Source organism: Megalobrama amblycephala, linkage group LG4, assembly GCF_018812025.1.
Source record: "Megalobrama amblycephala isolate DHTTF-2021 linkage group LG4, ASM1881202v1, whole genome shotgun sequence".
NCBI lineage: Eukaryota > Metazoa > Chordata > Actinopteri > Cypriniformes > Xenocyprididae > Megalobrama > Megalobrama amblycephala.
The window spans coordinates 12,757,616-12,770,443 of NC_063047.1; the positions used below are offsets into that span (position 1 = coordinate 12,757,616).

Consider the following 12,828-nt stretch of genomic DNA (forward strand, 5'->3'; position numbering starts at 1 on the left):
TAAGAACGGATCTAAATGGATCTTTCTCACACGACAGGACCGCTGTCTAGCTCTACCTGTTAAGGCACTTCAAACTGATAAACAAAGTTACAATCTCCCCTTTTGCCAAGACACCTCAAACTGCGCCACACAGCCCTAATCCCCCTTCCGGAGATATCTTATCTATGCAACGCAGTTCAAATTTCCCTTTTGGAAATTTACCCACTTTGGAAAGTGTCCTGACTGTAATCCAGAGATATCTTAACCATGCACCACAGCTCAAATTTCCCCATGGTTTGTTCCCTTATCCAAATTTTAACCTAATCACAAATGCTTTCTTCCTATTTCTCCCAGCTCTTTCAACCAGACAGAAATATTTAAAATGCATTAAAAGTCAGAAATAACAAGATAATACATAAAAGATATAAAATGCATTAAAAATGAAATAAAAACAGGAAAAGGAATTAAAAGAATAAAAAGATAATACGTATAAAATAAAATGCAAACAGTTTGGATATAGCACAGTGCTCAATCAGCAAATGCATAGATAAAAAGATATGTTTTGAGTCTGGATTTGAATGTGGCTACTGTTGGAGCACACCTGATCTCTTCTGGAAGCTGGTTCCAGCTGCGGCTGGCGTAACAGCTAAAAGCAGACTCTCCTTGCTTTGAGTGAACCCTTGGTATTTCTAAGTGACTTGATCCTGATGATCTGAGTGATCTGTTAGGTTAATATTCTATCAGCATATCTGCAATGTATTGAGGTCCTAGGCCATTGAGTGATTTATAAACAAGTAACAGTACTTTAAAATCAATTCTAAATGCAACTGGAAGCCAGTGCAAGGACCTGTGGACTGGTGTGATGTGTTCATGTTTTCTGGTTCTGCTCAGAATCCTGGCAGCAGCGTTTTGTACGAGCTGCAGCTGTCTTATGGTCTTTTTGGGAAGACCAGTGAGGAGTCCATTACAATAAATCCACCCTGCTGGTGATGAAAGCATGAACAAGTTTCTTTAAGTCTTGACTGGAGACAAAGCATCTAATTCTTGCAATATTTTTGAGATGATAATATGCTGATTTAGTTATTGTCTTTACATGGCTACTGAAACTCAGGTCTGACTCCAAAATCACACCAAGATTCCTGACTTGATTTTTAATTGTTTGACCCATAGAGTGAAGGTATGTGTTCACTTTGAGAACTTCATCTTTGTTTCCAAATGCAATGAGTTCAGTTTTGACTTTGTTTAACTGAAGGAAGTTTAGGCACATCCAATTTTTAATTTCATCAATGCATTGGCACAGGTAGTCAATGGGGCTGAAGTCATTAGGTGATAGGGCTAGGTAAATCTGGGTGTCATCTGCATAACTGTGATATGCAATTTGGTTCTTTCTCATTATTTGGCTCAGTGGCAGCATTTATAGGTTGAACAGGAGGGGTGCAAGTATTGAACCTTGAGGGACTCCGCATGTCATGGATGTCCACTCAGACTTATGGTCACCGATACTCACATAATAACCTCTCAGTTTTCCAGCCTGTCAAGAAGAATGTTGTGATCGACAGTGTCAAATGCAGCACTGATGTCGAGTAGAACCAGCACTGATAATTTACCTGTATATGTGTTTAGGCGAATATCATTTATTATCTTTATGAGTGCTGTCTCTGTGCTGTGATGCAGTCGGAAACCAGATTGAAAGTTGTCAAAATATCCATTCAAGCTTAAGAATTTGTTCAGCTGATTGAAAACAACCTTTTCAATGGTCTTGCCTATGAAATAAAGATTTGAGATTGGTCTGTAGTTGTTTAATATGGTGTTATCCAGATTGCTCTTTTTCAGGAGGGGCTTAACAACTGCATTTTTCAGGGATTTTGGAGAAGTCCCAGAGAGAAGTGAGGCATTTACCACTTCTAGGAGATCTGCTTCTAAACAGTTAAACACGCTTTTGAAAAAAGATGTGGGAAGTGTGTCAAGGGCGCAGGTTGATGTTTTAAGGTGCTGTACTGTTTCTTCCAAAATTTTACCATCAATTGCTTCGAAAACAGACATAATAAATGGATGTAATAGTTGAACAAAAAATATAAATAAATTTTCCCCCACTCTAAAACTCAACCCACAAGTGCTATCCAGTGGTAAATGTAGGTAATGTAAGCATAATAAACATATCACATGTTTGCAGAAAGGAAATGAAAGGGAACCATTTTTTTCAAATAACAAAGTCTTGTCTATTAGGGTATACCTAATTCTCTCCAGATGTAGGGCCCTATTTTAACGATCTAAACGCAAAGTGTAAAGCGCATGGCGCAGGTGCACTCAGGGCGTGTCCAAATCCACTTTTGCTATTTTAACGACGGAAAAACGGTCCGTGCGCCGGGGCGCATTTTTGAAATGGGTTGTCCCTATTCTCTTAATGAGTAATGGGCGTAACCTTCAATAAACCAATCAGAGTGTCATCTCCCATTCCCTTTAAGTGCGAGATGCACTCGCGCCATGGTGGATTGCTATTTACATGGTGGAATTTGTTAAGTGGCCAGTCAATCTTTCAGTCGTCTGCGTTGGATGCAGGCTTTCAAATAGCTCCGCGCAATGAGTCAGTTAATATATATGTGTGTGTATTGGCACGATTGTTCAATTAGCTAATTTCGTTCATCATTATAAGTAGTAATAGGCTGAATTGAAAATAGGTAGCCTAATTCTAATACACGCAATGACTATTCATCATTACATTTTTATATTTATGTAGCATACACAATAATATTCTTTTACACTGTAATCCTTTTGTTTTTAATATTTGGCATGTTTGTGTGATGCGCATCCCTGTGTGTAATAAGCAAAGTCAACGTGCACTGTGGACGCGCCCAGAGGTGCAGTTCCTACCAACGCGCTCTAACAAAAAATATTGCGGCATTGACTTTAGACTTTAGACCAGGTTTGAGTTGGTCTATGGCGCAGTCTATTTTCAGCTCCTTAAAATAGCAATGCGCCGGCAATGCGCCTGAACACACCTCTTTTTTAGACCAGCTCGCCCATGGGCGCACTAACTGGCGCAAATGCATTTACTAATTTAAGGACGTGGCGCTGAACGGGAAAACGCGAACGGCGCCTGATGCAAACTAGCAAACACACTTGCGCTGCGCCTTGCGTCGCATTGCGCCGGGTGTATTATAGGGCCCGTAGTGTACCTGACAGTTCTGTCGGCCATAATTTAAGAGTTGGAACTTCCTTTCTTGGCAGATATTAAAGGATTAGTTCACTTCAGAATTAAAATTTCCTGATAATTTACTCACCCCCATGTCATTCAAGATGTTAATGTCTTTCTTTCTTCAGTCAAAAAGAAATTAAGGAAAACATTTTTTCCATTCCAGGATTTTTCTCAATATAGTGGATTTTAGTGGGGTACAACGGGTGGAAGGTCCAAATTGCAGTTTTAATGCAGCTTCAAAGGGCTCCACACGATCCCAGATGATGAATAAGGGTCTTATCTAGCAAAACGATTGGTCATTTTCTAAAAAAAAAATAAAAATGTATGTACTTTTTTAACAAATGCTCATCTTGCACTGCTCTGCGATCCGCCACCATCTCATTTTCTCCTCCAACTTCGAAATCGTCCGACATAGTTGTTTTACCTTTTTTTTTTTTTTTTTTTTTTTTGTGGATGGATGTTTGGCTTAGTCTTTGCATGGTCGCTTTGTAGACACTGGATTGGTACTTTCACCCACGTCATGTGTGACCTTTCTAACGTGATTACGTCATGCGTGGTGGGTTGCAGAGCAGTGCAAGATGAGCATTTGTGGTTAAATGAAAAAAGGACATGAACGTCTTGGATGACATGGGGTGAGTAAATTATCAGGAAATTTTAATTCAGAAGTGAACTAATCCTTTAACCCATACGAAACAAACTGTTGCTGTACCCGTGCAAGTTTTAACTATTTTTCAGAAACTCCAAATATAAATACAGCTGCGAGCAGCGATGACGGGCCCAAGCCCCGGCACCACCGCCACCCCGGTGGCTTCAGGGCAACAGTGCACGGTGGGCAATATGCATTTATAGTGGGTACATGTAAAATAACTATATCAAAGTTGTTTGAATATGCCACACTTACTGCAGCCACCTGGTGCCACTATGACTGTGACCCACAACAGCCACATCCATGAGATAATTTAAATTTAGATTAATTTCAAATCGTAGGATGTTATATGTCACTTTGAAATGTGCAAATTTATCAATTGCAGCTCAAAAATTTAAGTCAAGTATTTATCTTAAGGTCTTTTTATATTTTTAGTAACCTAATTATTAAAGGGGTGGTTCAGTGTTTTTTTTTTCTAGGCATGACTGTGTTTTTGGGGGCAGTTTAACATGTCTTAATGCTTCGTTTTTAAAAAAAGCCGTATTTTACATTTTTCCTTTATTCTACACCTCTGTTTCCATTGTCATTTGAACGGCTCATTTGACTTCCTGGTTCTATGAAGCCACTCCCTTCAAATTACGCAATGTGCTCAGATTGGTTAGCTGACCCAGTGTAGTATTGTGATTTGCTGAAGCGTCCGGAAATGCCACACTTCATAAAAAAAAAGTATTCAGTAACGTAATCCAAGTACCACAATATGAAAGTAATGTAATCTGATTACTTTTGGATTACTTCAAGTACAGTTACTTCTGTATATGTTTGTTCTGCTTTAATTTGAATGTTTAGCATTTTGGTTACTTTTAAAACCCATTAAAACTAAGCAATCATGTCTCATTTCCACAATTTGGGAATACACAGCCCTGAATATATATATATATATATATATATATATATATATACAACCACTGTACAACCATGTTGTTTGAATTTCCTTCTTTGAAAACAAAATAGCAGCGAAATTTTCATGAATTGAAAGCGTTTTTCCCCGCAGGGAAAACTAGCAGCAGTGATTCAGTCTGCATCTGAGGAGATTGTAGACAGGTGTTATTTGTGCATGTACCAGCGGGTGGCTCACGTGAGTCATCACTGGCAACAGAACCAGGAAATACTGTATAATCAAGCAGTGCTTAAAATGTGTTATTATGGCAAAATAATGATTTATTTAGTTTTAAATTAAACGATTGTAATCCTGATTAGAAAACATGTCAAGTGAATAAGCCTCAACTCTTTTTACCATGTCCACAATCAAATTTGATGAAAAAGATTGCTTGGAATCTGTTTTTTTGCTCTCTTGCTTACAAATATATGTAAGAATAATTGCACATATGTGTTTTGAAGAAAATGTGAAAATATGCTTATAAATATGTAGATGTATTTTTTAATGTGCTGCTACTGCTAATATGTATAGGTATAGTTTTGTGATGCGATTAGTTTAATAATTAGGGGCCAAGGACCGAAGGTGCTTAGGCACCTATTGTTATTGTTGGCGTTCCGTACTCTTATTATTAGGGGCCAAGCACCGAAGGTGCGAAGGCACCTATTGTATCCGTTGGCGTTCTTTTTTTTTTTCCTTCTTCTTCTTCTTCTTCTTCTTCTTCTTCTTCTTCTTCTTCTTCTTCTTCTTCTTCTTCTTCTTCTTCTTCTTCTTCTTCTTCTTCTTCTTCTTCTTCTTCTTCTTCTTCTTCTTCTTCTTCTTCTTCTTCCACTCTTGAGTCTATAGCAGCCCAAGAACCGTATGGTAAAAAGTTGTGAAATTTGGCACACAGTTAGAGGACAGTCTGAACTATGTCCATAGCAAATTTGGAGTCTCTGACTTAATCCCTCTAGCACCACCAGCTGTCCGAAGTTGCGCTCATGTTTATGCTAATAACTTTTGAACCGTAAGGGCTAGAATCAAAATCAAAATTTTTTCCTCTGATTCCTTGGGTCAAGATGAATCGATTGCACCCTATGACGCCACTTTCCGTCATGAAAATTTTTCCGCCATTTTGAATTTTGTGAAAAACCTACTTTTTCGAACTCCTCCTAGGCCGTTACTCCGATTTTCACGAAAATTGAATCAGATCATCTTCAGACAATGCTGACAAAAAGTTATGGAATCCAAGTCAATTGCTCAAACCATTTTCGAAAAACACAGGAACGAATTGTACGTAGTTCTTGCGAAAATAGAAGTAAGGCTGTATCTCTGCAACACTTTATCATATTCAGACCAAACTTGGTACATGTCATCACAAGCATGACCTGAGGCACCATGCAGTGTTTCGGCGCAGCACCACCTAGTGGTGTGGAGATATGAAAAATGGGTATTTTTGCTTATAACTTCTGATGGGTTTGTCCAAAAATCATAAATTTGGTCTCGTTGAATTTGGGGAATCATGCCGAGTCGAATGATATCCAATTTTCCCATATCAGACATTTTGGCTGTCGGCCATTTTGAATTTTGTGCTAAAATGCTGTACTTTACGAATGCATTGGCGTATCTTTACAAAACTTGACCAATGCAAAAATGACTCTTGAAGCTGTATCTCTGCAATGCTTTATCATATTCAGACCAAACTTGGTACGTGTCATCACAAGCATGACCTGAGGCATCATACAGTGTTTCGGCGCAGCGCCACCTAGTGGTGCGGAGATATGAAAAATGGTCATTTTTGCTTATAACTTCTGATCGGTTTGTCCAAAAATCATAAATTTGGTCTCTTTGGATTCGGGGAATCATCGAATGATATCCAATTTTCCCACTTCGGCCATTTTGGCCGTCGGCCATTTTGAATTTTGTGCTAAAATGCTGTATTTTACGAACGCATTAGCGTATCATTACGAAACTCGGTATGGGTCATCAACACAATGCCCTGAAGGAGCCTGATAAGTTTCGGACCAGCGCCACCTTGTGGCCAAAAGTTACAACAAAAATTACAAAAATGCTAATAACTTTTGACTATATTAACCGATTGTAATGAAACTGGTCTAAGTAGATTCCTTGGGTCATGCTGAAAACATAGATATCAAATTTGCCATAGTGAGCTGAATGTCCTGTCCGCCATATTGTTTTTCTTTAAAAACCTACTTTTTCGAACTCCTCCTAGACCGTTGCTCCGATTTTCACCAAAATAGAACCGTATCATCTTCAGACCATGCCGACAAAAAGTTATGGATTTCAAGTCGATAAGTCAAACCGTTTTCGTATACCGGAGCAAAGAATTTGAGATGTGATGCAAAAACTACCCTTGAAGCTGTATCTCTACAATGCTTTGACATATTCAGACCAAACTTGGTACGTGTCATCACAAGCATGACCTGAGGCATTATACAGTGTTTCGGCGCAGCGCCACCTACTGGAGTGGAGATATGAAAAATTGTTATTTTTGCTTATAACTTCTGATGAGTTTGACCAAAATTCATAAATTTGGTATGGGTCATCAGGACAATGCCCTGAAGGAGCCTGAGAAGTTTCGGACCAGCGCCACCTTGTGGTCAAAAGTTATAACAAAATGTACAAAAATGCTAATAACTTTTGTCTATATTAACCAATTGTAATAAAACTGGTCTCTGTAGATTCCTTGGGTCATGCTGAGAACATAGATATCAAATTTGCCATAGTCAGCTAAACGTCCTGTCCGCCATATTGTTTTTCTTTAAAAACCTACTTTTTCGAACTCCTCCTAGACCGTTGCTCTGATTTTCACCAAAATTGAACCGTGTCGTCTTCAGACCATGCCGACAAAAAAGTTATGGATTTCAAGTCAATATGTCAAACCGTTTTCGTATACCAGAGCAAAGAATTTGAGGCATGATTCAAAAATGACTCTTGAAGCTGTATCTCTTCAGTGCTTTGACATATTGACACCAAACTTTGGAAGTGTCATTGTCACCTCACTCTGACCATACCACAACAATTTGGACACAGCGCGACCTATTGGTCGAAAGTGATGAGCCAGTAAATCCTAATTTTTGATCATTTTTCAGCTCTTTTAGCTAAAATGATCTTAATAGGTCTTTAATTGCTCACTGCTGCAGTTGGTATGATGCTCCCAGCCGTGTTGGCTGGTTTCTTGTGCCTTTTTTGTGCTTGGCCCCGTAATTGCTGCTTGCAGCTATATTTAGGGGCCAAGCACCGAAGGTGCGGAGGCACCTATTGTTATTGTTGGCGTTCTTTTTTTTTTTTTTTTTTTTTTTATTATTAGGGGCCAAGCACCGAAGGTGCTTAGGCACCTATTGTTATTGTTAGCGTTCCGTACTCTTATTATTAGGGGCCAAGCACCGAAGGTGCGGAGGCACCTATTGTTATTGTTGGCGTTCTTTTTTTTTTTTTTTTATTCTTCTTCTTCTTCTTCTTCTTCTTCTTCTTCCGCTCTTGAAGTCTATGACAGCCCATAGAACCGCTTGCGGGAAAGTTGTGAAATTTGGCACACAGTTAGAGGACAGTCTGATCTATGTCCATACCAAATTTGGAGTATCTAACTCAATCCCTCTAGCGCCACCAGCTGTCCAAAGTTGCACTTATGTTTATGTTAGTAACTTTTGAACCATAAGGGCTAGAAACAAAATTCTTTTTTCCTCTGATTCCTTGGGTCAAGCCGAATCGAATGCACCCTATGACGTCATTTTCCGTCATGAAAATTTTTCCGCCATTTTGAATTTTCTGAAAAACGTACTTTTTCGAACTCCTCCTAGGCCGTTACTCCAATTTTCACGAAAATTGAACCAGATCATCGTCAGACCATGCCGACAAAAAGTTATGGAATTCAAGTTGATTCCTGTAACCGTTTTCGAAAAACAGGCGAACGAATCGTACGTAGTGCTTGCGAAAGTAGACATAAGGCTGTATCTCCGCAATGCTTTATCGTTTTCAGACCAAACTTGGTACCTGTCATCACAAGCATGACCTGAGGCACCATGCAGTGTTTCGGCGCAGCGCCACCTGCTGGTGCGGAGATATGAAAAATGGGTATTTTTGCTTATAACTTCTGATGGGTTTGGCCAAAAATCATAAATTTGGTCTCGTTGGATTCGGGGAATCATGCCGAGTCGAATGATATCCAATTTTCCCACTTCGGCCATTTTGGCCGTCGGCCATTTTGAATTTTGTGCTAAAATGCTGTATTTTACGAACGCATTAGCGTATCATTATGAAACTCGGTATGGGTCATCAGCACAATGCCCTGAAGGAGCCTGAGAAGTTTCGGACCGGCGCCACCTTGTGGTCAAAAGTTATAACAAAATTTACGAAAATGCTAATAACTTTTGATTATATCAACCGATTGTAATGAAACTGGTCTCAGTGGATTCCTTGGGTCATGCTGAGAACATAGATATCAAATTTGCCATAGTCAGCTGAACTTCCTGTCCGCCATATTGTTTTTCTTTAAAAACCTACTTTTTCGAACTCCTCCTAGACCGTTGCTCCGATTTTCACCAAAATTGAACCGTATCATCTTCAGACCATGCCGACAAAAAAGTTATGGATTTCAAGTCGATAAGTCAAACCGTTTTCGTATGCCGGAGCAAAGAATTTGAGATATGATGCAAAAATTACTCTTGAAGCTGTATCTCTACAATGCTTTGAGATATTCAGACCAAACTTGGTATGTGTCTTCACAAGCATGACCTGAGGCATCATACAGTGTTTCGGCGCAGCGCCACCTACTGGAGTGGAGATATGAAAAATGGCTATTTTTGCTTATAACTTCTGATGGGTTTGACCAATATTCATAAATTTGGTATGGGTCATCAGGACAATGCCCTGAAGGAGCCTGAGAAGTTTCGGACCAGCGCCACCTTGTGGTCAAAAGTTATTACAAAATTGACAAAAATGCGAATAACTTTTTTTTTCTTATTGCTCACTGCTGCTGTTGGTCTGATGCTCCCAGCCATGTTGGCTGGCTTCTTGTGCCGTTTTTGTGCTTGGCCCCGTAATTGCTGCTTGCAGCTATATTTAGGGGCCAAGCACCGAAGGTGCTTAGGCACCTATTGTTATTGTTAGTTTTCTTATTATTATTATTCTTCCGCTCTTGGAGTCTATGGCAGCCCATAGAACCGTATGCTAAAAAGTTGTGAAATTTGGCACACAGTTAGAGGACAGTCGGAACTGTGTCCATAGCCAATTTGGAGTCTCTAACTCAATCCCTCTAGCGCCACCAGCTGTCCAAAGTTGCACTTCTGTTTATGCTAATAACTTTTGAACCATATGGGCTAGAAACAAAATTCTTTTTTCCTCTGATTCCTTGGGTCAAGACGAATCGATTGCACTATATGACGTCATTTTCCGTCATGAAAATTTTCCCGCCATTTTGAATTTTCCGAAAAACCTACTTTTTCGAACTCCTCCTAGGGCGTTATTCTGATTTTCACAAAAATTGGACCAGATCATCTTCAGACCATGTCTGCAAAAGTTATCAAAAGCTTTTCGATAGATCCATCCGTTCTCGAATAGGGCACAAAAGAATTCGACCGAAAGCTCGCAAAATCACACTTAAGGCTATATCTTCAAAACAATTTATCGTATTCTGACCAAACTTTGTACATGTCATCACAAGCATGACTTGAGGCAACATGCAGTGTTTCGGCACAGTGCCACCTACTGGTCCAGAGATATGAAAAATGGATATTTATGCTAATAACTTCTGAATGATTTGTCCATAAATCATAAATGTGGTTACGTCAGATTCAGGGCATCATTCTGAGTTGAATGATATCCATTATTACCATATCAGCCATTTTGGCCGTCGGCCATTTTGAATTTTGTGCTAAAATGCTGTATTTTATGAACGCATTAGCATATCGTCACAAAACTCGGTATGGGTCTTCAGCACGATGCCCTGAACGAGCCTAAGAAGTTTTGCACCAGCGCCACCTAGTGGTAAAATCAAATATTCAAATGCTTATCAATATGGGTGTGGTCAACTTATTTTCAAAAGAGTCATGACTTTACACTCCTGAATCCCTGCTGAGTCTAACGATACCTAACACGCTAGGTTTCGACTTATGGTTTGTCCGCCATTTTGAATTTTGCGAAAAACCTACTTTTTCGAACTCGTCCTAGGCTGTTGGTCTGATTATCATGAAAATTGAACCAGATCATCTTTAGACCATTCTGGCAAAAAGTTATCAAAAGCTTTTTGATAAACTCAACCATTCTCAAAAAACACGCAAATTAATTTAACGCAGAGCACCCAGTTTGGACTCATGGCTGTATCTCTGCAATGATTTATCATATTTACACCAAACTTCGTACAAATCATCCCAAGCAAGACCAGAGGCTACATGCTGAGTTTCGTCGCAACACCACCTACTGGTCTGGAGATTCAGAAAAGCCAAAATAGCCATTATTTTTGCTTATAGCTTAAAATATGTTTGTCCAAAAATCATAAATTTGGTCTTGTTAGATTAGGGGCATCATGCCGAGTCGAATGATATCCAATTTTCCCATATTAGCCATTTTGGCTGTCGGCCATTTTGAATTTTGTGCAAAAATGCTGTATTTTATGAAAGCATTAGCGTATTGTTACGAAACTCGGTATGAGTCATCAGCACAAGGTCCCGAAGGAGCCTGAGAAGTTTCAAACCAGCGCCACCTAGTGTTTTTTTCATATGCTTATAACTTTTGATCTGGTTGACTTATTTTCACAAGAGTCATATCCTTAGCGAGTGTCATTGTTACCTCACTCTGACCATACCACGTTAATTTTGTCACAGCGCCACCTATTAGTCAAAGTGATAAACCATTAAATCTTTATTATTGACTGAATATATCATTTTTCAGCTCTTTTGCCTAAAATGATCCTAATAGGTCTTTAATTGCTTACTGTTTCGGCTGGTCTGATGCTCCCTGCCATCTTGGCTGTCTTGTTGTGCCTTTTTTGCTTGGCCCCGTAATTGCTGCTTGCAGCTATATTTAGGGGCCAAGCACCGAAGGTGCTTAGGCACCTATTGTTATTGTTGGCGTTCCGTACGCTTATTATTATTCTTCTTCTTCTTCCGCTCTTGAAGTCTATGGCAGCCCATAGAACCGCTTGCGGGAAAGTTGTGAAATTTGGCACACAGTTAGAGGACAGAATGACCTTTGTCCATAGCAAATTTGGAGTCTCTAACTCAATCCCTCTAGCGCCACCAGCTGTCCAAAGTTGCACTTATGTTTATGCTAATAACTTTTGAACCATAAGGGCTAGAAACAAAATTCTTTTTTCCTATGATTCCTTGGGTCAAGACGAATCGATTGCATCATATGACGTCATTTTCCGTCATGAAAATTTTTCCGCCATTTTGAATTTTCTGAAAAACCTACTTTTTCGAACTCCTCCTAGGCCGTTAGTCCGATTTTCATGAAAATTGAACCAGATCATCTTCAGACCATGCTGAAAAAAAGTTATGGAATTCAAGTCGATTGCTCAAACCGTTTTCGAAAAACACACGAACGAATTGTACGTAGCGCTTGCGAAAATAGAAGTAAGGCTGTATCTCTGCAACACTTTATCATATTCAGACCAAACTTGGTACATGTCTTCACAAGCATGACCTTAGGCACCATGCAGTGTTTCGGCTCAGCGCCACCTACTGGTGCGGAGATATGAAAAATGGATATTTTTGCTTATAACTTCTGATGGGTTTGTCCAAAAATCATAAATTTGGTCTTGTTGGATTCGGGGTATCATGCCGAGTCAAATGATATCCAATTTTCCCATATCGGACATTTTGGCCGTCGGCTATTTTGAATTTCGTGCTATAAATGCTGTATTTTACGAACGCATTAGCGTATCGTTACAAAACTCGGTATGGGTCCCCAGCACAATACCCTGAAGGAGCCTGAGAAGTTTCAGCACTGCGCCACCTTGTGGTCAAAAGTTATAACAAAATTTACAGAAATGCTAATAACTTTTGACTATATTGACCGATTGTAATGGAACTTGTCTCAGTAGATTCCTTGGTTCATGCTGAGAACATAGATATC

General features: G+C 39.4%; 1 protein-coding gene across 1 annotated transcript in view; it reads left to right on the forward strand.

Annotated features, from left to right (window-relative positions):
• LOC125266702 (DIS3-like exonuclease 2) overlaps positions 1–12,828 on the forward strand; it is an 84,479-nt gene that overhangs the window by 39,944 nt on the left and 31,707 nt on the right. The gene's annotated exons all lie outside the window — the stretch shown is intronic.